Raw genomic sequence first — 25,841 nt, 5'->3', positions numbered from 1 at the left:
TTAAGGATTCAATGCACATTCAGGTGGAGTTGCAGAAAATCTTCTTGACTTGTCGTGACAGTAGTCGTAAATCATGTAGTTTTTACGAACCCAATTAAGTTTACTGAGTTGCTGTTTATTTAGACTTTGAAATTCGGATTGATCCCACCAGTGGTTGACACAGGGCAAAGAAGATTGAGATGACACGCTGCATGCATCTACTTCAAAGGATTGGTAAGAGGCAACAAAGGGGGAGTCATTCCAGGCTATTTAACCCTTCCTCCGTCGGTAGCCCAATCCTCTCCGTTCCAAAGGCTGGCGATGATCTTCATGGGTCGTTTATTTGGATGTGGGACGCCCGCACCTTCATTGTTTTTGAATACTCGGATGGGGATCGAATCAACAAAAAAACCTGTTTTCACAATAGGAAAGAAATATATGTTAACAGAATTCATGAAATTTTTAAATACAGCTTCTAAATGAGGTTCCGTTTCAGTTAGTCGAAGCACATACACGATTTGTTTGTGGTTCCAAAGAATAGAATAGTTATGGAAGTCGCTGTGGGATCAAACGACAGATGAAGCCTTTGTTCTCTATTCCCAACTCCACTTGCAAACACGTTGGTCTGAAGCATGTACGGATTTCCCGGAAGGTTTCCCAGAAATTCAAAGTCGAGTTCGTCATGAGAAGAAGCTTAGGACGACATCTGAATGCAAAATACTGACATTACTATATTGTGTATTATCGAAACTATGACCGGTCTGGCTGCAATCTTGAAATTTAAAATATGGATCTCACGAATTGAGTTTATGTACAGTCAACTGATAATAAATAATTCTGCAAGATTTCGTTCTTGAGAGAAAATAGGTGCTTACATAATACGAGGTAACCGTTCCAGCGGAATTCCCTGAGATCAGCTTAATTCTCATGCTCACGCTGCCGAACAGGTATTCCTTTTTGGACTGAAAGCCAGAACCTAGAGAAACAAGAATCGTTATTATGCCTACCAAGAATCGTAATACATGAGCATGACAGATCTGTGTGTCCCCATAGACAGCCGTAGCATGTTTAAGAATTCCGAGTATCAAGTGCAAGAGGATAAAATGGTAGCAGGTCTCATTCACCAACAAAATGTATCTTTAATAATTATTTGATGATTTGTCATATCCAACAACTCTTCGCACTCCCAGTACTTGTATGTTTCATGAGTTTCGGTGTCATACAAATTGACTTGTAAAGGCAACCATTAATGAAGGAAGAGGGCTGTCATACTAAGGTAACAATGATGATAAAAGTTTCGTTTGGCAAGTACTAGTATCATGTATGTTTCACCTACTCTAGGGGTTTTGATGCACCACCGTGTTTTGCAGTGTCATAGGATTGACTTGGGAAAGTTTATTAGGGAATTAAAAATGAGTGTGCATAAGTGGATAATAAGAATATTCTGTTTGAAAATAGTGTTATTAATGTTATCTTTGCTATTTGAAAATTTGTGTTTGAATATTTCTTAAAAATATAATGGAAAAAAATAAAGTAAATTTAAAAATATTTTATAATTTATATTTTCAAAATTAAAGGTGTTTTTTTTTAAGATAGAGAATTTCTCTTTTTTTTTTTTCTTTTTTGGGTAGAACCATTGTTTCCATTGTTTATGAATAAATATTTAACAGAAAACAAGATACTTCTTAATATTTTCTCTAACTCTAATCAAAATCGCATGTGGCTAAAGCTAAATAACATACAAATGTAGTTTTGGTTAAATCATTGGAAAATAAAAAAACATGTCACTTGAAGCTAATATGAATAATATTATTACATCTAAATTTAAGCAGAAATCCTACTGCAATAAAAAATAAAAAAAATAAAATAAAATTATAATGCTACAAGGAAATCATTAACCTTAATATAGAAAATGAAAACGATCTTTATGAATTTGTAATTTAAAGAGGAAAATCGACATTGCTAAACTAAAATTGGATAATTTTCAAAATATTATAAATCAAAAGAAATTCAAAATTGAAAAAAAAATCATTTTATCTTAAAATACCGAGATTAAATCACAATTTCAAAATTAATTTTTACAATATCCATTTTTTTGGTAGGAATTTACAGGGTAAGTTCCTCATAAAGAACACCAAAGGACATCGCTCACAAACAGATCACAGATCAATACACCAATACTTTTGACGTGGTTAAAACCCTCAAAGAGGGAAACAGTCCACGGCCTGAGCCAACGCGGCCACTTCAGGCAATTTATTAATAAAAGAATGAACATTTACATAAGCTTCTCTCATGAATGGTTAACCTACAAATGACCCTCCATGATCTTTAAATATAGATCATGGACCAATCGGGTGTTAAGCCACGGATCAAGTGTCGGTAATACCGAGGAGAGAATGAACCGTCGGATCACTACATATCGTGACCGTCGGATTGTAAGTTACAAAATGTACATAGTAAAGAAACACACTTTACCTAACTCTATACTAGACCATGTTATACTTAACTATTTCCTATGTGTTGGAATATCCTAACATCCCCCCTTCAAAACAACTTGGGATAGGATTGAAGGATTTACAAATATGACACAAATAGGAGAAGGAAGGAGGCACTAGAGCCTATCCCCCCTTAGTGGCAACTTCCTGAACTCCAAGCATAAATCGAAGTTTAGTGAACTTCGCCTCTGTGAGAGCCTTTGTAAAGATGTCTGCAACTTGGTCATCTGTTGAACAATATTGCACTTCAAGAACATGGTCATGGATGAGCTTTCTAATGAAGTGCATGAGTAGTTCAATGTGTTTGTTGCGCTGATGTTGGACTGGATCTTTGCATAGTTGAATGTCACTTTGATTATCACACCAAAGTGTAGTCGGATGTTGCTGCTGAAAGCCAAACTCTGACAGGATCTGACGAAGCCACAAGGCTTCCTTACCAGCTTCTACGACACCACGATACTCTGCTTCTGCTGAAGAAAGAGAAATGGCACCTTGTTTCTTGCAAGCCCATGTAATAGGTCCTGAACCAAGAGTGAACACATAACCTGCAGTAGACTTTCGATCATCAGAGTCACCAGCCCAATCGGAATCAGTGAAACCAACCAATAGAGGAGATTCTTCGGCACTGTAATGAATCCCAAACTGAACTGTACCTCGAACATAACGAAGTATTCTTTTAGCTGCTTTCCAATGACTTTCACGTGGGTTTTGCATAAACCGAGCAACAAGGCCAACAACAAAGGAAAGGTCAGGACGAGTATGGGTTAGATACAAAATTTTTCCTACAAGTTGACGATATAAGGTAGCATCAACTTCAGGAGAAGTACAAGTGACTGAAAGTTTGACTCCAGACTGAAAGGGAGAAGGGGTTGGCTTACAGTCTTCCATGTGAAAATGGCATAGAATATCACAGGCATACTTGGACTGGGAAAGGGAAATACCTCCCTTGGATTGCAAGACTTGAAGACCAAGAAAATAATGTAAGTGTCCTAAGTTTGTCATTTCAAACTTCCTTTTAAGGCTAGTTTTCACATGGTTTATAAGGTTGGGATCACTACCAGTCAGGATAAGATCATCAACATAAAGAACAAGAATGATAAGAGACTTTCCCACTTTCTTGGTCTAGACAATATTGTCAGAATGACACCTAGAAAAGCCATTTTCTAAAAGAAAGTTATCCATTTTGGCATACCAAGCTCGAGGAGCTTGCTTGAGACCATAAAGGGATTTCTTAAGCTGACATACAAGGCTTGAGTCTGTTTGTATAAATCCAATAGATTGTTCCATATAGATTTCTTCATGCAAGTCCCCATGCAAGAAGGCGGATTTAACATCCATCTGATGGACTTCCCATTTGAAAGAGGCAGCAAGGGAAAGAACAAGGCGGATAGAGTTCATTTTGGCAACAGGGGAGAAGGTTTCAGTGTAGTCAATGCCTTCAACTTGTGAAAAACCCTTAGCAACAAGACGAGCTTTATGTTTATCGACTTTCCCATCTGGTCCATACTTGGTTCTGTAAACCCATTTGCATCTAACAAGTTTTCGTCCCTTTGGTAGAGGAACAAGATCCCATGTATCATTTGCCAATAATGAATGATATTCTTCATTCATAGCTGCTTCCCAATCTAGATGGCCTGAAGCTTCTGCAAAGGTGTCAGGATCATAATTCACTGAAGCTTGAGCCAGTAAAGAAGAAGCTCTATCAAACTGAGAACGTGTACGTCGCTGATCTGTAGGATCACCGGCAAGATCACCTGCTGCATCCCGAGTAGCGCGGACCCATTTTGGAAGCTGAGGAGCTAAAGGAGGATCCTGAGAAGGTGGGGGAGGATTTTCATCCTCGCTTTCATCATCTGAAGAAGAAATATTTTCAAAAGTAGAAGAGATAGGAGAGGTGGCACATCCGCCGAACTAGGCTTGTAGGCCGATATATTTTCAGCAAAATTTACATCTCTTCTAATGATAAAATTTTTGGACTTAAGTGGAATAAATCTATATCCTTTGACATCTTCAGAATATCCAACAAAATACATTTTTCACTCTTAGGTTCTAAAGCTTTATGTTTCTCATCTGGAATATGGGCCCATGCTTCACTTCCAAAAACACGAAAGTGACTTACATCTGGTTTAATTGAGCTCCATGCTTCTTCTGGAGTGATATTCTTTAAAACCTTAGTAGGAGTGCGATTTATTATGTAATTTGCACAGTTAATTGCTTCTGCCCAATAATTAAGACTAAGTCCTTTAGATTGAAGCATACAATTAGCCATTTCCTTTAAGGTGCGATTCTTCCTTTCAGCTACACCATTTTGTTGTGGAGTGTATGGAACAGTATGTTGCATTTGAATTCCATTCTCAGTGCAAAAGTTGATGAATTTGTTATTAACATGTTCTCCGCCATTATCATATCTTAGTTGAAGAATTTGATGTCCAGATTGTTTTTCAACAAAGGCCTTAAAGGCCAAGAACATGTTAAATACTTCACTATTGAGTTTTACGAAGTATAACCAAGTGCGTCTGGAGAAATCATCAATGAAAGTTAAGAAATACTTGTAGCCAAAGAATGAAACAACTGGAAGTGGACCACATAAATCACTATGCATGAGCTGTAAAGGGGCTGAGGTGTGCCAAGAGGCACGTTTTTCAAAACTGTACGATGATGTTTTCCGAGTACACATCCGGAACAAACACCATCTCTGCAAGATACCATTGGAAGACCTGTCACCATATTTTCTTTACATAGATTCTAAAGAGAGCGATAGTTTAAGTGACCAAATCGCTCATGCCAAAGTTTGCTCACTTCATCATTATGAGCAACAAATACTGAGGGAAGATTTGATGACCCAAAATTGTGAAACTTATACAAACTTGTAGAATCATCAACAATGCTAGTAGCTAAAATCTGTCTGGGATCTCTTAGGTCTTTAATTACAAAATCGTGAGGTGAAAATTCAACGATTTTACCTTCACCTGAATGGGTTATCTGATATACAGATAGAAGGTTGCAGGATAAGGTTGGAACACATAATACATCATTAAACTGACCATTGTCTATATGAACAGTTCCAGTCCCTACAACACTAAGAGATCTATCATCACCAACATATATATTTTTGGTGTTACAATCATTTAAAGAAGAAAACATGGCTTTGTTTTTGGCCATGTGATAAGAAGCTCCAGAATCAATGAGCCACTCATGAGAATGAGAAGAAGAAGATACATTTAGTGCATAGCCAAACCGAGATGCTTGACAACCACATGCAGAAAGTGCCATTCCTGAAGATGAAGTTGAAGTTGAAGAGTGCTCCAAATGGGTGTTATGCTTCTTCATTGCTGCTTCAAGGCTTCCATCTTCTTAAAGCATTTAGTTTCTAAGTGGCCATCTCGATTACAAAAGTTGCAATGTCTATCAGTCTTCTTCCCTTTGTTTTTATTTGTCTTATCATTTTGTTGAAATGATTTTTCATTTTGAGGCTGAGATTGCTTAGGACCCTTGTTTGGTTTAGGACCATTCCTTTTAGGATACAACTTCTTAGGATTCTTTGGATTTGGTTGTTGCTGGGCGGCTAACGCTTTCTTAGAAGAGTTTCCAAGATTAAGAAGACCAAGGTGTAAGAGTTTTTCTTGTTCTCTTATTAAAGAATCACAAAAAGAATCAAAGGAAGGGGACTTGTAGTCTTGTCCTTGAGAAATGAAGGCTTCTCTTGTAGAATGGAAGGTGGAAACAAACACAGAGTAGGTTGGTCCCAACTTAGTAAGAATGGAATAGATAAGGTTACTATCTTCTTTCTTAACCTTAACACCTTCCAAGAGAAGTCTAAGGGTCTTGAACTTGGACAAAAAATCTTCAACGCAAGAAAAATTATTGGGGTCCAATGTAAGCAACTCATTTTCAAGTTGATGGGCTCTAAGTTCATTTTTTATTCCAAAAACTTTAGTAATATGTTTCAATGCTTCATCAGGAGCATCAAGTTCTGCAATATGGAATCTAAGATCTGGAGAAATAGACATCCCTATTAACCCACGTGCTTGATCTTGCCTATTTTCCCATTTAGCTGCCTTATCTTCATCTTTCGGTTTGGTTTCTTGGTATGTGGCTGTTCTGTAGAGACCTTTACCTCTAAGTAAATCCACAATGTAGGACCACCATTGGAAGTAGTTGGTGCTGTCAAGAATAACTTGGCATGGACTTTCCATTTTAATAGACACTGAAACTATAGATGCTGAAACTAAGTGTTCCAATGGAAAGATCTCGAAAAATTAGGTTGTTTAAAAAAAAACGGTTCTGAAAACGGCTTGCGGATGAAGAAGTTATGGCTTTTTGAAGAAAATTTGATGAAGATGCCGACGAAGTGCGGGAATGTGCGGAAATGAAAAATCCGCCCCCACAAAAAGGAGACTTGAACTCAAGACCTCTACTCTCATAAATTAGCTTTGGACCAAGTGAGCTATACAAAAAGTTTGAGAGAGAGAGAGGGGGGGGTTGAAGCTTTGGGTTACGTGCTTGCTTTGAGAAAGCTCTTTTTCCCTACAAAACAAAAAAACACAAAACCCAATACGGACATACAAAAAAACCGAACCTTGCGGGGCGAAGTTAGCTTTAGCCGGAAACTAAATATTTTCCTCAATGTTTCTGATCTTCCGAGATCACACTAAGGCGCAGCGGAAAAGAGCATACGCATGATAAAAATCCTTCCTTTCTGTTTCTGATTTGCCCAAATCGCACAGAGTCGCGGGGCAAAGAGCATACACAGAAATGAAAGGTATAGATCCGGTAATAAAAAAAGGCTAAATAAACTAAAACCAAAATAAACAGAGAGAAAATAACTGTAAACAGCAAATAAGCACTGTATACCTCTAGATCATAAAAATGACGTAGCTAGGGCTACCGGAAACCTTTTCGCGTGAAACGAAAGGGGTTCCTCACTAGAACAGATGCTCCCAACACAATAGAGCAGTCCTCTCGGCACGAAAGCAGTCAGAAACAGTAGATCTAGGAAACGGTAATCGGATGCAGTTCTACTGGCTTCATATTTGGATCACCAATGGATGCGGCCCTCAAACAGCTCTGATACCATGTAGGAATTTACAGGGTAAGTTCCTCAGAAAGAATACCAAAGGACACCGCTCACAAACAGATCATAGATCAATACACCAGTACTTTTGACGTGGTTAAAACCCTCAAAGAGGGAAACAGTCCACGGCCTGAGCCAACGCGGCCACTTCAGGCAATTTATTAATAAAAGAATGAAAATTTATATAAGCTTCTCTCATGAACGGTTAACCTACAAATGACCCTCCATGCTCTTTAAATAGAGATCATGGACCAATCGGGTGTTAAGCCACGGATCAAGTGTCGGTAATACCGAGGAGAGAATGAATCGTCGGATCACTACATATCGTGACCGTCAGATTGTAAGTTACAAAATGTACATAGTAAAGAAACACACTTTACCTAACTCTATACTAACTCTATACTAGACCAAGTTATACTTAACTATTTCCTATGTGTCGGAATATCCTAACATTTTTTCTAATTTATTATAAAAGAATGTATTTTAATTTTTTATTTTTTAAAAATAGCTAAAATTTTGTATTAATGGAAAATCTACCCGTAGAACACAATAGTTACATAAAAAGGTAAAGATTCTCACTGTAACAATGATGTCTCATTTAGTAATAAAAGATATCTTTAATAATGATGTGATGATCGATCATATCCAACCCTTCTTCGCTGGTCCAATAGTTGTATGTTTCAACAACTTTTGAGGGTTTCTATGCAACCCCATGCGTTGCAGTGTCATACGGATTGAATAACGATCGATGGTTGGGCTGTCATAGGAAGGTAATAACAATGACGAGAGTTCTAAAAAGTTTTCGCTTGCCCAGTGCTTGTATGCTTCATCTACTTTTGAAGTTTTGATGCAGCGCCATACTTTGCAGTGTCATATGATTGAATTATAAGTTAACAATGATGGAAGAGTGTCATACTGAGTGACGAGAATTCTAAGAAGTGTTTTCAATATAGTTTAGTTTCCTGGAATTTTATTTTATTTTATTTATGGTGGGTTATAATGTTTATATTTAATAATATAAAAAATTAAATTATATAGAATTATGTTTTTTGGAAATTTTATTATAATATAGTTGTCAAACTAATAATAAGGATAGTTATTTTTGTTGCTATCTTCAAATGCAAGCTAACTTATTACTGTTATTGAGAAAGCCACACCACCTAAAATGACTATAAATCTTGGATTGTTAGCAAGTTTGCCAAAATTTAATAAAATTGTTATACCTAAGTCTTATATATATATATATATAATTAATTTTATTGTGAACCACCCTTTTATGTTTAAGATTAGTCTTTTTATTATTTTATTTATTTAAAAAAAACTCTTAACATAATATTGAATATCAACTATTGAAATATGTTAAGAGTGAAAAAAGAAATTAAAACTAAGAATAATTTTGATAAAATTGTAAAAAAAACATTATTATCAAATTTTAAAAATCATCAATTATAAAAAATAATCTTGATATAGGAATTAAACAAATTTTTACTACAGTTAATAAAAATAAATTATAAATAATATTTATAAATAATAATAATAATAATAATTTCAAAAAAAATATATGCAGCTTTGGTTCGTTGGTGATACATGGGAGTTATGAGGGAGAGTTCATGGGTTCAAACCCACCCTCCCCCTAATCACATTTTTTTTTGGTCTCAGTGGACGTTAACTACCACCACCACCACCATCATCATATATTAGTCTATTTCATAAAAAAAATATTTAATATTTAATATAAATTTACAATATAACAATTAATTTATTATTATTATTATTATTATTTTTATTTTAAATAAATTTTTGAATTACTCGTTATTAAATACTCAAAAACTTATCATGTGCATTTTTGAATTATATACATATATATAATTAATAAAACCAAATTTGTGATATATTTCTATTTAAAAATTCAATAAATTAATATATTATGAAATTTTGTTTTCACATGATATTAATTATACAATATATTAGAAGATTGATTTATGTTTATCAACATATTTTATAAATCATAAATAATGAGATTTGTTTATGAGAACAAGATAAGAATCAGAGGTTATTTTATCTTGATCAACATATTTTATATAACTTATAAATGATTGAATTTAGGATTTTGTGATCTATATCAAGTTTTTGAGAAGAGTTTTCGTCGAAAATCACATCACAATTCATTTGTGTACTAGTGCCACTGGATAAATAAAGAGAGCAGATAATCCAACGGCTATATTTGACCACCAACAATTACATTTGACCAGAAAATGGCTACATTAAACATGGAAAGAGGATAGGACCAAGAGAAATGGAAAGGGACACATAATTAGTTAGTTTTATTATGTTTATTGCTTTTGTAATTGTTTGTATTTAACTAAGTCAACATTAAACTAAGAACTAACTAATATACTTTCTTATTATTTAAATCTTAAAAAACTAGATAAAGAGTTATATTATTATTATTATATGAAATATTAAGAAGAAATATTAAATGATTAATAATTAGATAACTTAATTAGGGGTTCATCTCCCTTTCATCCAGGGGACTATTGATAAAATTGTGAGAATTTTTAGGAAGCATAATGTTCCCTCAACCGTTAGACCCCTTAACACCATCAATAGATCCCTTAGATCGGTAAAAGAACCTGTTGACCCCAAAAACATGAAAGGTGCAATCAAATGAATGATTTAATAGAACATTGTCTTCATTTCTAGATCACTCGAATTTAAATTATATGACTGTATCTAATATATCGATCCTTGTCATTATTCATTTCCATGTCATAATTTTAAGTGTTTCAGGTGCGTAGGGATTATTGGAAATATTAATCCCAACCAACGCCTTAAACACCCTAACAACAACCATACTTGTCAGAAGTATTCTTGCAGAAGTATTCTTGCAGGTTATGTCTTTGTTTGAATATGGAAGGGCTAAAGCCAAAACATAAGTACCATGCTTTGAATATGGAAGGACTAAAGCCAAAACATAAGTACCATGCTAACCATTCTGCAACACATCACAGAAGCCCACAAACACCTGTGTGATTACTGTTCACACTCAACAACAAGATCGTATTAATTATTTTCTCTTTCATGTATTAATGTAAAATTGTATGTTGAGATAAATATGGATGTAAAAGTCATTTTACAAGTGAGAGAGAAAGAGAGTGAGCGTCTCTGAGGTAGTGAAGAGAAAATAGTGGAGAAAATTATGGTGGTCACATGAAAATAATAGTTACTATGTTTTACTGCATGTTACTTGGCAATCCCTAGTGAAGTGTAAATCATCGTAAACCTTGTTTTTACCACATATGAATGTATTTTCATGAATTAGAATTTAATCCTAAGTTTTATTGTGTTTCTCCAAGCTATAATCTGTTTTACTCTTTGTTTTTACGGTAAGTGAATTCTATGCTTTATTAAGCCTCTGTATAGCTGCACAAAATCTAGGTGTATTGGGTGTTACTCACCAATTACCATAAGTGAATTTTGTGTTTTATTAAGCATCGCTATAGCTACACGAATCTAGCTGGGTTACTGCATGTTACTCACCAACCCCTGGTGAAGTGTAAGTAATTGTAAACCTTACTTTTACCAGTCTCATATGAATGTATTTTCATGAATTAGAATTTAATCCTAAGTTTTACTATGTTGCTCCAAGCTTTACTCTATTTTACTCCGTGTTTTTATTATTAAGCCTCTATATAGCTGCACGAAATCTAGCTGAACAAAATCAAGTTATGCGAAATCAAGCTTTATGCCTCTCCCTTCTGCCTCTTCGGGTAAAGTCTATTTTTCTAACATGGTACCAGAGCAGGTTAAACTCTGTTAGTGTAAAAATAAGTGTTTTTACTAGTAGTTAAATTTTTTTTTAGGACAGATTGTTTTTAGCACATTTACGAGCAGGTAGAAAGTTTTTTTTCACTTAGAAATGGCAACATCAAGACTAATCCTCAGATACCTTAGTTTAATGGAAAAAATTATGATTATTGGGCCATTACAATGAAGGCCCTGTTTGCGTCTCAAGACATTTGGGATTTGGTGGAGAATGGCTTTCAAGAACATTCAACAACATACAATGCCTTGTCTCAAGCATAAAGGGATTTGTTGAGAGACAACAAGAAGAAGGATTCAAAAGCCCTCTTCTATATTTTCCAAGCAGTTCATGAAAGTATTTTTCCAAGGGTTGCAGCAACAACGAAGTCCAAGCAAGCATGGGACACCCTCAAGACAACCTACCAAGGCATGGAAAAAGTCAAGGCAATGGAGAAGAGATCTTAAAACACTTTGTATGAAAGAGTTTGAGAATGTAGACTCATTTTTTACACATGTAATTGAGCTAGTTACTCAAATCAGATCTCATGGTGAGACACTAGGAAAGAAGAATAATTGAGAATTTTTTTAGAAGTTTGCCAGCAAGGTTTGATGCCATTGTTGTGGCCATAAATAGACAAAGGATCTCTCACAGTTCTGAGTGGATGAGATTCATGCATCACTAATTTTTCATGAACATAAACTGAATAGAGAAACAAGCTCCTCATTGGATCATGCCTTCAAGACACAAGTTTCATTTGGTGAAGGTAGAGGCAGAGCAAGATCATATGCTAGAGGAAGAGGAATAAACCCACACAGAGGTGGAAGAAGTAGCCCTTCAAGCTCAAGTGGAAGAGGTAGCAATCAAAATCCAAGTCAAGGCCCAAGCCAAAATCAAGCACAAGGTGAGAGGTATGATAAATCTCAAGTTCAATGTCATTACTGTAAGAAGTATGGTCATTATGCAAATGAATGTAGAAAGAAGCAATATGACATTAGTAACAAACTAAGTGTAAACTTCACAAAAGAAAGTCAAAACCATGATAGCATGTTTTTAGCTTGTAATGTAGCACAAGAAAAACAAAGTGATATATGGTATCTAGATTCATGGTGTAGCAACCACATGTCAGGAAACATAGAAATGTTTTCCAATCTAGATGAAAGTGTGAAATATGAAGTGACATTAGGGATTGATAGAAAAGTCTCTATCATGGGAAAATGAAGAGTTAATATCCTAACAAAGAAGGGGGAGAAGAAGTACATCTCTTGATGTTTACTTTGTCCCTGGTCTAAAGTATAACCTCATAAGCATTGGACAACTCATGAAAAAGGGCTACAATGTCTTCTTCAAAAATGATGTGTGCACAATTTTTGGATAGACCTCCAAATAGACAGCTGATTGCAAAGGTTTAGATGACAAACAATAGAATGTTTACCCCAAAAATAAGATCACATTTGTAGAAAGAAGGTGCACAAGCACAACTCTCAATGAACTCACAAGAGAATGGAAGAAATGATGGAGCTGTCATACAAGTAAACTTTCAAGCAGACGTCAAAGATGAAAATTGGTTATGGCATTTGAGATTTGGTCATCTCAACTTTGGAGGTTTGAATTTGCTGAATAAGAAAGGCATGGTGAAGGGACTACCACTCATAGAAAAACTGGATAGCCTATGTGAAGTATGTATCTTGGGCAAGCAGCATAAAGAGACATTTCCAGTAGGAAAGTGAGTAAGGGCAAAGACACCTTTGGAGACTGTCCACCTAGATTTATGTGGACCAATGTAGACACCATCAATTTGTGGCAACCACTATTTATTGACCTTCATAGACGAATACACAAGGAAGACATGGGTCTTTCTCCTAAAACAGAAAAGTGAAGTGTTTGAGTGCTTTCGCCAATACAAGCCTCTTGTTGAGAAGTAAAGCAGACACTACATAAAAGTCCTTAGGATTGACAGAGGTGGAGAATACATCTCAAATGATTTACTTCGTTTTTGTAGGGAACATGGAATTCACAAGCAATTTACAACATGGTATACGTCTTAGTAAAATGGTGTAGTGGAAAGAAAGAATAAGACCATTATGGAAATGGCAAGGAGTATGTTGAAGGCAAATCATTTGCCAAATGATTATTGGGTTGAAGCTCTTGCTTGTGCAACATATATCTTGAATAGATGTCCAACCAAAAGCATCAAGAACATAGTTCTTGAAGAGGCATGGAGTGGAAGAAATCATAGTGTCACTCACATGAGAGTTTTTGGATGTGTGGCATATGCACATGTCTCAGATGAGTTGAGGAAGAAGTTGGATAACAAGGGGGAGAAATGTATATTTGTTGGATACAGTGATGAATTCAAGGCATACAAACTCTACAATCCATTAACCAAGAAGGTCATAATCAGCAGAGATGTGCAGTTTATAGAAGAGGAAGCATGGGATGGAAGTTTAGAAAATACAGTCAATGTCAAAGCATGTATACCACATGAGGAAAAAGAGGAATTAACAGCAGAAAGTAATTCCTCAATAGTGACTCCCTCTACTCCTATTCAAGCACAACAAAGTAGGCAGTAAGCAACACCATCAACAAATAATAGATCAGTGTCACGTAGCCAAGAAAGTACTTATCCACGCATGCCGCAAAGCGAAACACCAAGTGACATGTCAAGCCCATCTTCAGAAAGCACAAGAAGACCAAAATTCAGAAATTAATGAAATTTATGAGCAAGATGAAGTTGATAGTAGTGCTAGCTTGAATTCCTTATTTTCCTTGTTTTGTCATGTAGATGACCCAATCCATTTTAAGGATGCATTCAAAGAATAAAAATGGGTTGCAGTAATGGAGGAAGAAATAAAAGTAATAGAAAGGAATGACACATGGGAGTTAGTGAGCCTTCCAAAAGGAAAACATGTCATTGGAGTGAAGTGGGTCTATAAGACCAAAAGAAACATTGAGGGAAAGATTGAAAGGCACAAGGCAGGGCTAGTTGTCAAAGGATACACGCAGCAACATGGAAGATATTACGCAGAGATGTTCGCACCAGTCGTGAGGATGGAGACAGTGCGTGCAGTTGTGGCGATTTCTGCGCATCATAAATGGAAAGTGTATCAAATGGACGTAAAATCAACGTTCTTGAATGGAGTGTTGAAAGAAGAAGTGTATGTTGCGCAACTGCCTGGTTATGAGGTAGAAGGCCAAGAAGACAAAGTGTATCGGTTGAGGAAAGCTCTTTATGGGCTTAAGCAAGCACCACATGTATGGTATAGTAGGATAGATGCCTACTTGTTGGACAGTGGTTTCGACAAATGTGATGGTGAGCTTACTCTCTACATCAAAGAGAGCGATGGTAAGATTCTTATTGTTGTCTTATATGTAGATGATTTGATTTTTATAGGTAGTGATGATTTCCTCATCACTGATTTCAAGCAAGTCATGAAGAATGAATTTGAAATCACTGAATTGGGAATGTTAAGATATTTTTTGGCATAGAAGTGAAGCAAACAAAAAATGGCATTTTTATCTCTCAAGCGAAGTATGTGGCAAGCATTTTGGAGAGGTTTAAAATGCAGAACAACAAGCCCGCACCAACTCAAACTTTCATGGGGTTGAAGTTGAGCAAAGAAGATTGTAGCAACAATGTCAATCTGACATTATACAAAAGCATGATAGGCAGCTTGATGTATTTGACTGCCACTAGGCCAGATATAGCGTATGCAGTAAGTTTGGTGTCGAGGTTCATGGAGACACCTAAGGAGACAGGAAGTGTCGATGACAGAAAGAGCACGTCAGGATATGTTTTCCATTTGGGTTCCAGAGCCATTTCATGGGCCTCCAAGAAGCAACCAATAGTGTCATTGTCAACAACAAAAGCTAAATATGTCGCAGCAACAAAAATAGCGTGTTAGGCAATTTGGATGAGAAGGATGTTGAGGGATCTTCATCATGACCAAGAGGGAAGGCCAACTATTTTCTGTGACAACACCTCATCAATTGCATTGTCAAAGAATTTTGTCTTTCATAAGAGAACCAAGCATGTTGATGTTAAATATAATTTTATTAGAGAGTTGATTAACAATGATGAAATTGTATTGCAGCACTGCAGGTCACATGAACAACTTTTGATATCTTCACAAATCCATTTCCATGTGAAAGTTTCATTTATCTCAGAACCTGTTTGGGAATTGTCAATGATAGGGATTGTGATTAAGGGGGAGTGTTGGAAATATTAATCCCAACCACCGCGTTAAACACCTTGACAACAACCATACTTGTCAAAAGTATTTTTGCAGGTTGCGTCTTTGTTTGAAGATGGAAGGAATGAAGCCAGAATAAAAGTACCGCGTGAACCATTCTGCAACACATGACAGAATTTAAGGAATTTAATGAAGTTTAGTAAATACGGACAAGCATTTACTACGCGACTATTTCCCATACTCTACAAACACCTGCGCAAATACTTTCCACACTCAACAACAACAACGTATTAGTTATTTTCTATGTCATGTATTAATGTAACACTGTATGTTGAGATAAATATGGATGTAAAAGTCATTTTGCAAATGAGAGAAAGAGAGTGAGAGTCTGTGAGGTAGTCAAGAGAAAATTGTGGAGCAAATTTTGGTGGGCGCCTGAAAACAACAATTATTGTGTTTTATTGCGTGTTACTCTGCAACCCCTGGTGAAGTGAAAATCGCTGTAAACCTTGTTTTTACTTGGAGAATGAGCTACAATTCATATGAATGTATTTTCATGAATTAGAATTTCATGCTAAGTTTTATTGTGTTGCTCCAAGCTTTACTCTGTGTTTTAACCGTAAGTGAATTTTTTGTTTTATTGAGCCTCTATACAGCTGTGTGAAACAACTTCCCTCTGCCTCTGACTATCCCCTCTGCCTCTACCTCTCTGCGTAAAATCTAATTTTCTAACTGGGATTATCTGGTTCTATATAACTTTGACCACTAAATTTTACGTGTGAAAATGAATGAATAATATTCTTCTGACTACAACAAACGACTAACTAAATTATGATAACTCCTACCACCCAATATTCAAATGCGGGTATCATTGGACAGGTAGTACCATACAGATGCTAGCTTTTGTGCGTACCAAGAATCTTGAGGAGGTTCATACTAAAGCGCTAGCTTACAAATTTCCATGAACGTAATACATCTCGGGCAGATCTGTGTGTCCCCATAGACAACCGTAGCATGTTTAAGAATTCTGAATATCAAGTGCAAGAGAATAAAATGGTAGCATGTCTCATTCACACTTAAATGTATCTTTAATAATTGTTTTATGATTTGTCATATCCAACAACTCTTCGCATGCACATTACTTTTATGTTTCATCTACTTTGGAGTTTCGGTGCAACGCCATATTTTGTAGTGTCATACAAATTGACTTGTAAAGGCAAAAATTAATGATGGAAGAGGGTTGTCATACTAAGGTAACAATGATGATGAGAAAAGTTTTGTTTGGCCAATTCTAGTATCCTGTATGTTTCACCTACTTTCGGGGTTTTGATGCAGCACTGTGTTTTGCAGTGTCATATGATTGACTTGGAAAGCTTATTATGGAATTAAAAACAATTGTGAATAAGTTGTCTCTTTAATGAATATGGATAACAAGAATATTTTGTTTGAGAATAGTGTTATTAATGTTATCTTTGCTATTTGAAAATTTGTGTTTGAATATTTAAAAAAAATTATGGAGAAAAATAAAGTAAATTTAAAAATATTTTATAATTTATATTTTCAAAATTAAAGGTGATTTTTTAAGATAGAAGGTTTATTGATCCAAAAATGGATACTAAATCAAGAAGAAAAGGTATTATAGACTCAAGTGCAGGAATTCCTATATTAGTTAGTGCAACATATCAAAAAGATTGCAAATAATATAGACAATGAACATTTGTAAAACATAATAAACACACATCAACACAGTCAAAATAATGAAGGAGTTCACCAGACCCCCTCGCTGCATCTCCTAGTCCAAGCTTTCAGTGTCGACCTCTATATTATGTCTTTAAGAGCAGAATATTACAAGTGTGAGCTCAAACAGAGTCTCAACACGACAGTGACAAGAACAACAGGGATTTACTAAAAATCCTCAAGTCTACAAGAGTACACAACCAATTCCTCTTGCTCTTTTTCTTCTGCTTTCTCTTGCTCTCTCTCTGTCTCTGTCCCTCTTCCTCTGTGCTACCATTGAATGGATTTTAAGTCTATCGACCCTGTCTGTTCACCTTCCCTCTTCGATCTCTCTGGCTCCCGGCCGCTCTCCCTTCATCTCCTTCTTAACCATTTAAACAGTCATTGTAAACGCTTGAATCAACAAGACCACCTGTTTGTAACAGAAAGAACCACTGGCATGGATGAAATCCCCGGGAATATGTTTCTTTGTTTACACAGAGGAACAAACCAAAACAGTGAGAATTTCCACCAAGTCAGACTTCAAATGATATTGAATCCGACCTATAATCTTATCGGGTCTTTTGTTGCATCACTATCGCAAGTCGCAAGCCGACTGTTGATCTACCTTCAATCAAATGGTTCGAATCTAGCCAGATCATCCAATGAGCTCGTGCCTTCTTCACCGTCCGATCCGTGATCGATAATCCAGCGACTGAGGGTTATTTCGGGTGGCCCACTTGCATAGAGATTACCTGCCCGAAAAAGCGATTTTCTCTCTCCTATGGCTTGCTACGTGTCGGCCAGTGTATGGAATCGGGCAAAGCCTCTCCAATACTGCTTACCGCCTGAAGCCTACCCGAAATACCACTTACCATGGAACTCAAATCCTTCGTTGTTTTATTTCATAAGTCCTTTGGGTCCGCTTGTGTTAAGTCCTCCCTTTAGGAATCTGTGATGCGATATCTGTCGTTGATCTGTTTCGCCCATCCGACGGCTATGATGGAAGCGGTCATCGTGAGTCTTTAAGTTACAGGTCCCGATTCTTATCCCTTCGTTAATTGTGATTCGATAAAGCGTCCATCGCATATCGCTTATGCCTGCCATCATGTGTTAAGTCCTCCCTTTGGTTCCATGCGATGCGATATTGGTAACTGATCTGGAACGTTGATCTGCGTGCTTGATCAACAGTTCACGTTGTCTCACTTGTATTGCTGTCACATTTTTCTTAAGGCTAAGGCCCATTAACACTGCTTAGCTTTCTCCGATGCCATATCAATTCTTTATTGCTGTGATTTAACCCCGATGTTGTTTTTTGTGGTTTTAACATATTTGAAGACTTTTAAAAGGGTTGTTTAAGATCCGTTTTGGATCACGCCTTGCCACTGAAAAGATTTTGGACCACCAAAAGTTGGTTTTAGGCATTGATCAACTGAGGATATAGTTCCCTCACTTGTCCAATTTCTATCTATCGTGCTTTGCTTGGATTTGAACCTTTGACTCCTATTCTCAGGTACTCAACATCCCCTTGACGTGTAGTTCTTACCTTCCTGTCCAAAACTCTATCCTTATGTAACTCATTGAGATACTCAGGCAACAAATCCCTAATAGAAGGAAACTAACTTTGCTCTTCAGGATCTTTAATCAATGAAGGTTCATACAATCTCAAGTTTTCTTCATTAACGACTGAATAGATCTGCATATAAGCTGGCAAATCAAGGCGAAAAGCATTTTCACCAATTTTATCAAGTATCTTGAAAGGTCCATACCTTATTGGTTTTAGCTTCTTACCTTCACCTTGCATTCTATATTTGGTGATGTACAACCAGACTTGATCACCAACTTGGAAACTATGCTCAGCTCGATGCTTGTCATGTCTTGCCTTGTACTTGGCTTGACTTCTTTCCAGCTGTTCCTGTATTGCCTCGTGAATTTCCTGGATTTGTTTGATGAACTTGGTTGCTTTGTCCATGTCACTGTGTCCATCAACTGCTATGTATTTACCAAAGACAAAATCCAAGGGAGACTTTGGTATAAAACCAAAACAAGTCTCAAAAGGAGATCTCTGAGTAGAAGAGTACTTGGCACGGTTGTAAGCATGATGCAAATAACACAAATGCTCATCCCAAAGCTTGGGATGCTTGATGCAATAGCCTCTGAGCAATTGGATCACTATCCTGTTGACCACTTCTGTCTGACCATCTGTTTGTGGATGAAATTCTATGCTTTTCTTCAACCTGGTGCCCATAAACTCCCATAAACTTGATGCAAACTTCCCAAAAAATTGAGTATCTCGATCAGATACAATAGAAGTGGGTAACCCAAAATGAACCCATACATTCTGAAAGAACAACTTTTCTATTTGTTCAGTTGTAACTTGCTTGTTACATGGTATCAAAATACACATTTTACTAAACCTATCCACAACAACATACAAATAATCATGACCTTTCCTAGATTTTGGCAATCCCCCAACAAAATCCATGGAAACACTTTCCCAAGGACGAGAAGGAATTGGAAGTGGAGTGTACAAGCCTAATTTCCTATTACTGGGCTTGCTTGTAGAACACATAGTACACCCTTTGATATATCTAGAAACTATCTCATGCATTCTTGGCCAATAACAGAACCTTTGCAATTGTGCAACTGTTTTACTTACAGCAAAATGACCTGATATGAGAGAAGTATGTGCTTCTCGGATTATGTTAACTATTTCAGTTTGTGGGATGCATAACTTTCCCAAATGATATAAGAGTTTTTCCTTTACATAATAATCCAATTCTTTTGCATGCTTGCCATGACTTAAAGTTGCATACACATCTTTAAAATCTACATCTTGAGCATATTGTTCAATGTAACTTTCATGCATTACTGAGTTATGCTTAAGTATAGTAGATGCATTTATGATTGGTCTTGATAACATGTCTACAACCTTATTGTGTGTGCCCTTCTTATATCTAATGACAAGATGAAATTGTTGTAGAAAACCCATCCACCTGTAATGTCTTGATTGCTGCAATTTAGTTTGTGAGTGCAATTATTGAAGTGGTTGATGATCTATATGTATGATTGTTTCTTTACCCATTAGGTAATGTTTCCACATTTTCACACTTTGTACTAATGCATACAATTCTTTATCATATGTGGGATAATTAACTACTGCAGAAGTAAATGTCTCAAAATGATAACATATGGGTTTTCTGTGTTGCATCAACACTACTCCCATGGCATAATCACTGGCATCTGTCTCAATCTCAAATGGATGTTGAAGATCTAGCAGTGCTAGTACAGGTGCTGTACTGATTTTCTCTTTTAAAGTGTTGAAGGCTTTCCGCTGTTTTCCTCCCCACTTAAACACATATTTCAATCCTGTTAAATCATGTAGTGGAGCTGCAACCAAAGAAAAGTTAGCAATAAATTTTCTCCAGTATTGTGCTGCCCTTAGGAAACTTCTAATCTCTATAGCAGATTTGGGTTTAGGTCAGTTCACAATGACTTCAACCTTAGAGGGATCTATATTCAATTCACCACCGCTTATAATATAACCCAAATAATTTAAAGATGTTCTACCAAATTCACATTTTGACAGTTTTACATAGATATTTTCTCTTTTTAAAACATCTAAAGTTTGCTTCACATGCTTTACATTGTCTTCCCATGTCTTACTAAAAACAAGAATGTCATCTAAATAAAAAATTACAAAGTCATCAATAAATGGTCTGAGTACATCATTCATAACTCTCATAAATGTAGCAGGAGCATTAGTTAAGCCAAAAGGCATAACCAACCATTCATAAAGTCCTTGTTTTTTCTTGAAAGCAGTCTTCCATGCATCTTGTTCTGCAATTCTAACCTGATGATAACCACTTCAGAAGTCTAACTTAGAAGAGTAAACTACTTCTTTCAATTGATCTAATAAATCATCAATACGAGGAAGAGGATAATGGTTCTTGATCGTTATTTTATTTAGTTCTCTATAATCAATGCACATTCTCCACGAACCATCTTTCTTTCTCACCAGCACGATTGGAGATCCACATGGTGATTTGCTTGGTCGTATAAACCCTTTATCGAGCAACTCCTATACCTTCTTCTTTATCTCTACATTCTCTAAAGCTGACAACCTTTATATTCCAATGTTAAGTAATGGAGCATCTTGCTGCAAATAAATATCATTTACTATATCTCGCTTGGGTGGCAGACCTTTTGGTTCTTGAAATAGAACATCATACTTTGAAACAAATTTAACTAAATCAACTTTCTGTTTAGAATCACAACCTTCAAATGCATTGGATTTTTCATGATCCTTTGCCTTTACAAGCATTAGTAAAAATTGCTTATTTGAATCCAAAATTCTTTTCATCTGCCCTGAGTTTATGAGAGAATAGTTATCTTTGAGTTTATGAGCTCTTACAATGTATTCTATTCCATTTTTAGTGAGTTGATACTTATTCTCAGCTCTATAGAAAATAGCTTTCCTATCATACAAGTATGGACTTCCCAAAACAATACCACATATATCCAATGGAACTATATCTAATTCAACCTCATCTACAAATGTTGATCCAATAGCAAACCTAAGTTTACATTGTCTCGTTACTTGTAGCTTTGTTTTATCACACACCCAACCTAATGGATATGGTTTCTCATGAGGTTTTGTTTGTAATCCCAACTTCTTTACAATTGTTTTAGAAATCAAATTTACTTGTGATCCACTATCAAATAAAGTATCAATCTTATTGTGCTTGGAAATTACTCTAATACGAAAAAGCTCATTTCATTCCCTCTCATTATTTTCATTATCAACATATTGTGTAGAATTACTTGTGGATGCTTCAAAATCTTTACCTTTAATACATGTGGCTGCAACTGTTGTTTCATCGTCTGAATCTAATCCCAAGTCCCGCTAAATAGCAGCAACATTCATTTTCTTCTTTCCACTAAAATTCTTAGGTTTCCATTTAGGATGCAAAGACCAGCAATGTGCTTCATCATGTCCTTCTTTCTTGCAATGAGAGCATGAAACTTTATCCTTCTTTACAGTGTTTTCTTTCCTCTCCTTCCATTTTAGTTTCTTTTTTCCCTTGCTCTTGCTTACAGAATATTTAGATGATCCCCCAACCTCTGGGTTTACATTCTTACCTCTAGCTTCAAGATGTGTGGCTTGAACTGATACATCATCTAAGCTAGTGGGATTAAACATGAGAATAATATGCTTTAAATAGCTATGAAGACCACCTATATAATTTAATAAAGTATCAGGTGAATCTAATGATATACCTAGAGTTAAAGTTCTCTTTCTGAATTTTTGAGTATAACTTTGTACACTTTGACCCTTCAATTGATGAAGAGTTTGCCAACTCATCATTTCCTGCTGCATGTAAGCTAAAGGATAGAATTTATTTTTGATAGCAAAATCAAATTCATTCCAGGTAGAAATGATTTTACCATGTTTTTGCAGATTAGATTGTGTCTTGCCTTCCCACCATACTAGTGCAGTTCCTCCAAGTTGAAAGCTAGCCAGCTGAATATTCTTCCTTTTTGAATCAACATTCTGTACCCTGCAATATACATCAATTTGTCTTATCCAGTTATCTAGCTTTTCTACATTGAGTTCTCCATCATAAATTAGCAAATCAAACTTCACAGCTAATTTGATTAAGGAAGTTTTCTTCTTCTTCTTAGAAGAGCTAGAAGATGATGAGGATGACGAAGGTGATGATGGAGGAGATGGTGTAGGAGGCATTTCCGCTTTCCCTTTGCCTTCTAGAGGGGCAACTAGAAAAGGTTCTTCTGCTCCTTTGTTTGGTTTAGGTGTTGAAGTGCTCTCACCTTGACCCTTCTTAAATTCTAGATACATCTCTTCCACCATGGCTCAGAGTGTCTTAAAAATTTCTATAAATTGAGATTATGAGCCCAATGGAGCTTCTCCTGCCATTCTCTTCTGAGAATAGACTCTTCCAATCTCTGGATTAGCCTCAATAAGTTCTCCTTCTCCTAGTTTGAGCTTTAATCTAGTTAGCATTCAAAATCTAGCACAAGCTTGTCTAACCTTAACAAAACCAAAACCAAATTCTCTGATACCACATGATCCGGAAATGGATACTAAATCAAGAAGAAAAGGTATTACAGACTCATGCGCAAGAATGCCTATATTATTTAGTGCAATGGATCGAAAAGATTGCAAATAATATAGACAATGAATAGTTGTAAAACATAATAAACACACATCAACACAGTCAAAATAATGAAGGATTTAACCAGACCCCCTGGCTACGTCTCTTGGTCCAAGTTTTCAGTGTCGACCTCTATATTATGTCTTTAAGAGCAAAATATTACAAGTGTGACCTCAAACAGAGTCTCAACACAACAGTGACAAGAACAACAGGGATTTACTTGAAATCCTCAAGTCTATGAGAGTACATAACTGCTTCCTTTTGCTCTTTGTCTTCTGCGTTCTCTTGCTCTCTCTCTGTCTCTGTCCCTCTTCCTCTGTGCTGCCATTGAATGGATTTTAAGCCTATCAGATCTGTCTATTCCCCTTCCCTCTTCGGGCTCTCTAGCTCCTGGCTGCTGTCCCTTCATCTCCTTCTTGAGTGTTTAAACAATCATTGTAAACACTTGAATCAGCAAGGCCACCTGTTTGTAATAGAAAGGACCATTGGCGCGGGTGAAATCCCTGGGAATATGTTTCTCTGTTTACACAGAGGAATACACCAAAACAATGAGAATTTCCGCCAAGCCGGACTTCAAATGATATTGAATCCGACCTATAATCCTATCGGATTCGTTGTTGCATCGCTATTGCAAGTCGCAAGCCCACCATTCATCTACCTTCAATCGGATGGTTCACATCCAACCGTATCATCCAATGAGCTCGTGCCTTCTTCACCGTCCGATTTGTGATCGCTAATCCAATGGCTGACGACTATTTCGGGTGGCCCACTTGCACAGAGATTACCTGCCTGAAAAAGTAGTTTTCTCTCTCCTGCAGCATGCTACGTGTCAGCCAGTGTATGGAATCGGGCAGAGCCTCTTCAATACTGCTTACTGCCTGAAGCCCGCTCGAAATACTGCTTACCACGGAACTCAAATCCGTCGTTGTTTTATTTCATAGGTCCTTTGGGTCTGCCTGTGTTAAGTCCTCCCTTCAGGAATCTGCCATGCGATATTCACCGTTGATCTCTTTCGCCCATCCAACGACTACGATGGAAGCGCTTGTCGCGAGTCTTTAAGTTATGGGTTTCGATTCTTCTCCCTTGGTTCATTATGATGCGATAAAGTGGCCATCGCATATCGCTTAAGCTTGCCATCATGTGTTAACTCCTCCCTTTGGTTTCATGCGATGCAATATTGGTACTTGATCTGGACCGTTGATCTGCGCGCTCGATCAATCGTTCACGTTGTCTCGCTTGTATCGCTATCGCATTTTTCTTAAGGCTAAGGCCCGTTAATACTGCTTAGCTTTCTCCAACGCAATATCAATGCTTTATTGCTGCGATTTAACCCCGATGTTATTTTATGTGGTTTTAACATATTTGAAGACTTTTAAAAGGGTTGCTTAAGATCCATTTTGGATCATTTATCTTATCTCTTTTGTGTAGGAACCTACGTTTCCATTATTTGTGAATAAATATTTAATGGAAAACAAGATACTTCTCAATATTTTCTCTAACTCCAATCAAAATCACATGTGGCTAAAGCTAGATAGCATACAAATCAAATGTAGTCTTGGCTAAATCATTAGAAAATAAAAGAATATGTCACTTGAAGATAATACGAATAATATTATTACATCTAAATTTAAGAAGAAATCCTATTGCAATAAAAAAATAAAAAATAAAATAAAATTATAATGCTACAAGGAAATCATTAACCCTAATATAGAAAATGAAAAAGATTTTTATGTTTTTGTAGGTTAAAGAAGAAAATCAACATTACTAAATTAAAATTGGATAATTTCCAAAATGTCATAAATCAAAAGAAATTCTTGTATTTATGACACTAAAAAAAATTAAAAATAAAAATCATTTTATCTTAAAATACAGTGAATACACTGAAATTAAATCACAATTTCAAAATATTTATTACAACATCCAACTTCCTTTCTAACTTTTTATCTGTAAAAAAAATACTTTAATTTTTTATGTTTTAAAAATAACTAAAATTTTGTATTAATGAAAAATCTGGCTGTAGAACACAGTAGCTAAAGATTATCACTGTAACAATGATGTCTCATTCATTAATAAAATAGATCTTTAATAATGATTTGATGATCGATCATTCACTAATAAAATATATCTTTAAATATGATTTGATGATCGATCATGTCCCACCCTTCTTGGCTTGTTCAATACTTGTATGTTTCAACTACTTTTTGATGGTTTCTCTGCAGCGCCATGCTTTGCAGTGTCATACGGATTGAATAACGATCGAGGGCTGGGCTGTCATAGTAAGGTAATAACGATCGACGAGAGTTCTAAAAAGCTTTCGCTTGCCCAGTGCTTGTATGCTTCATCTACTTTTGAGGTTTTGATGCAGCGCCATACTTTACAGTGTCAGACGATTGAATGCTAACAATG

General features: G+C 36.1%; 1 pseudogene; it reads right to left on the bottom strand.

The window, feature by feature from the left end:
• LOC149247260 (xyloglucan endotransglucosylase protein 7-like) lies at positions 1–24,572 on the bottom strand (annotated as a pseudogene).
• Positions 24,573–25,841: the final 1,269 nt, after the last annotated feature.

This window comes from Pinus tabuliformis, chromosome 7, assembly GCF_031772625.1.
Source record: "Pinus tabuliformis cultivar Carrire ecotype Pingquan chromosome 7, CPIR1, whole genome shotgun sequence".
Taxonomy (NCBI): domain Eukaryota; kingdom Viridiplantae; phylum Streptophyta; class Pinopsida; order Pinales; family Pinaceae; genus Pinus; species Pinus tabuliformis.
This window is presented reverse-complemented; position numbering and strand designations above follow the sequence as displayed.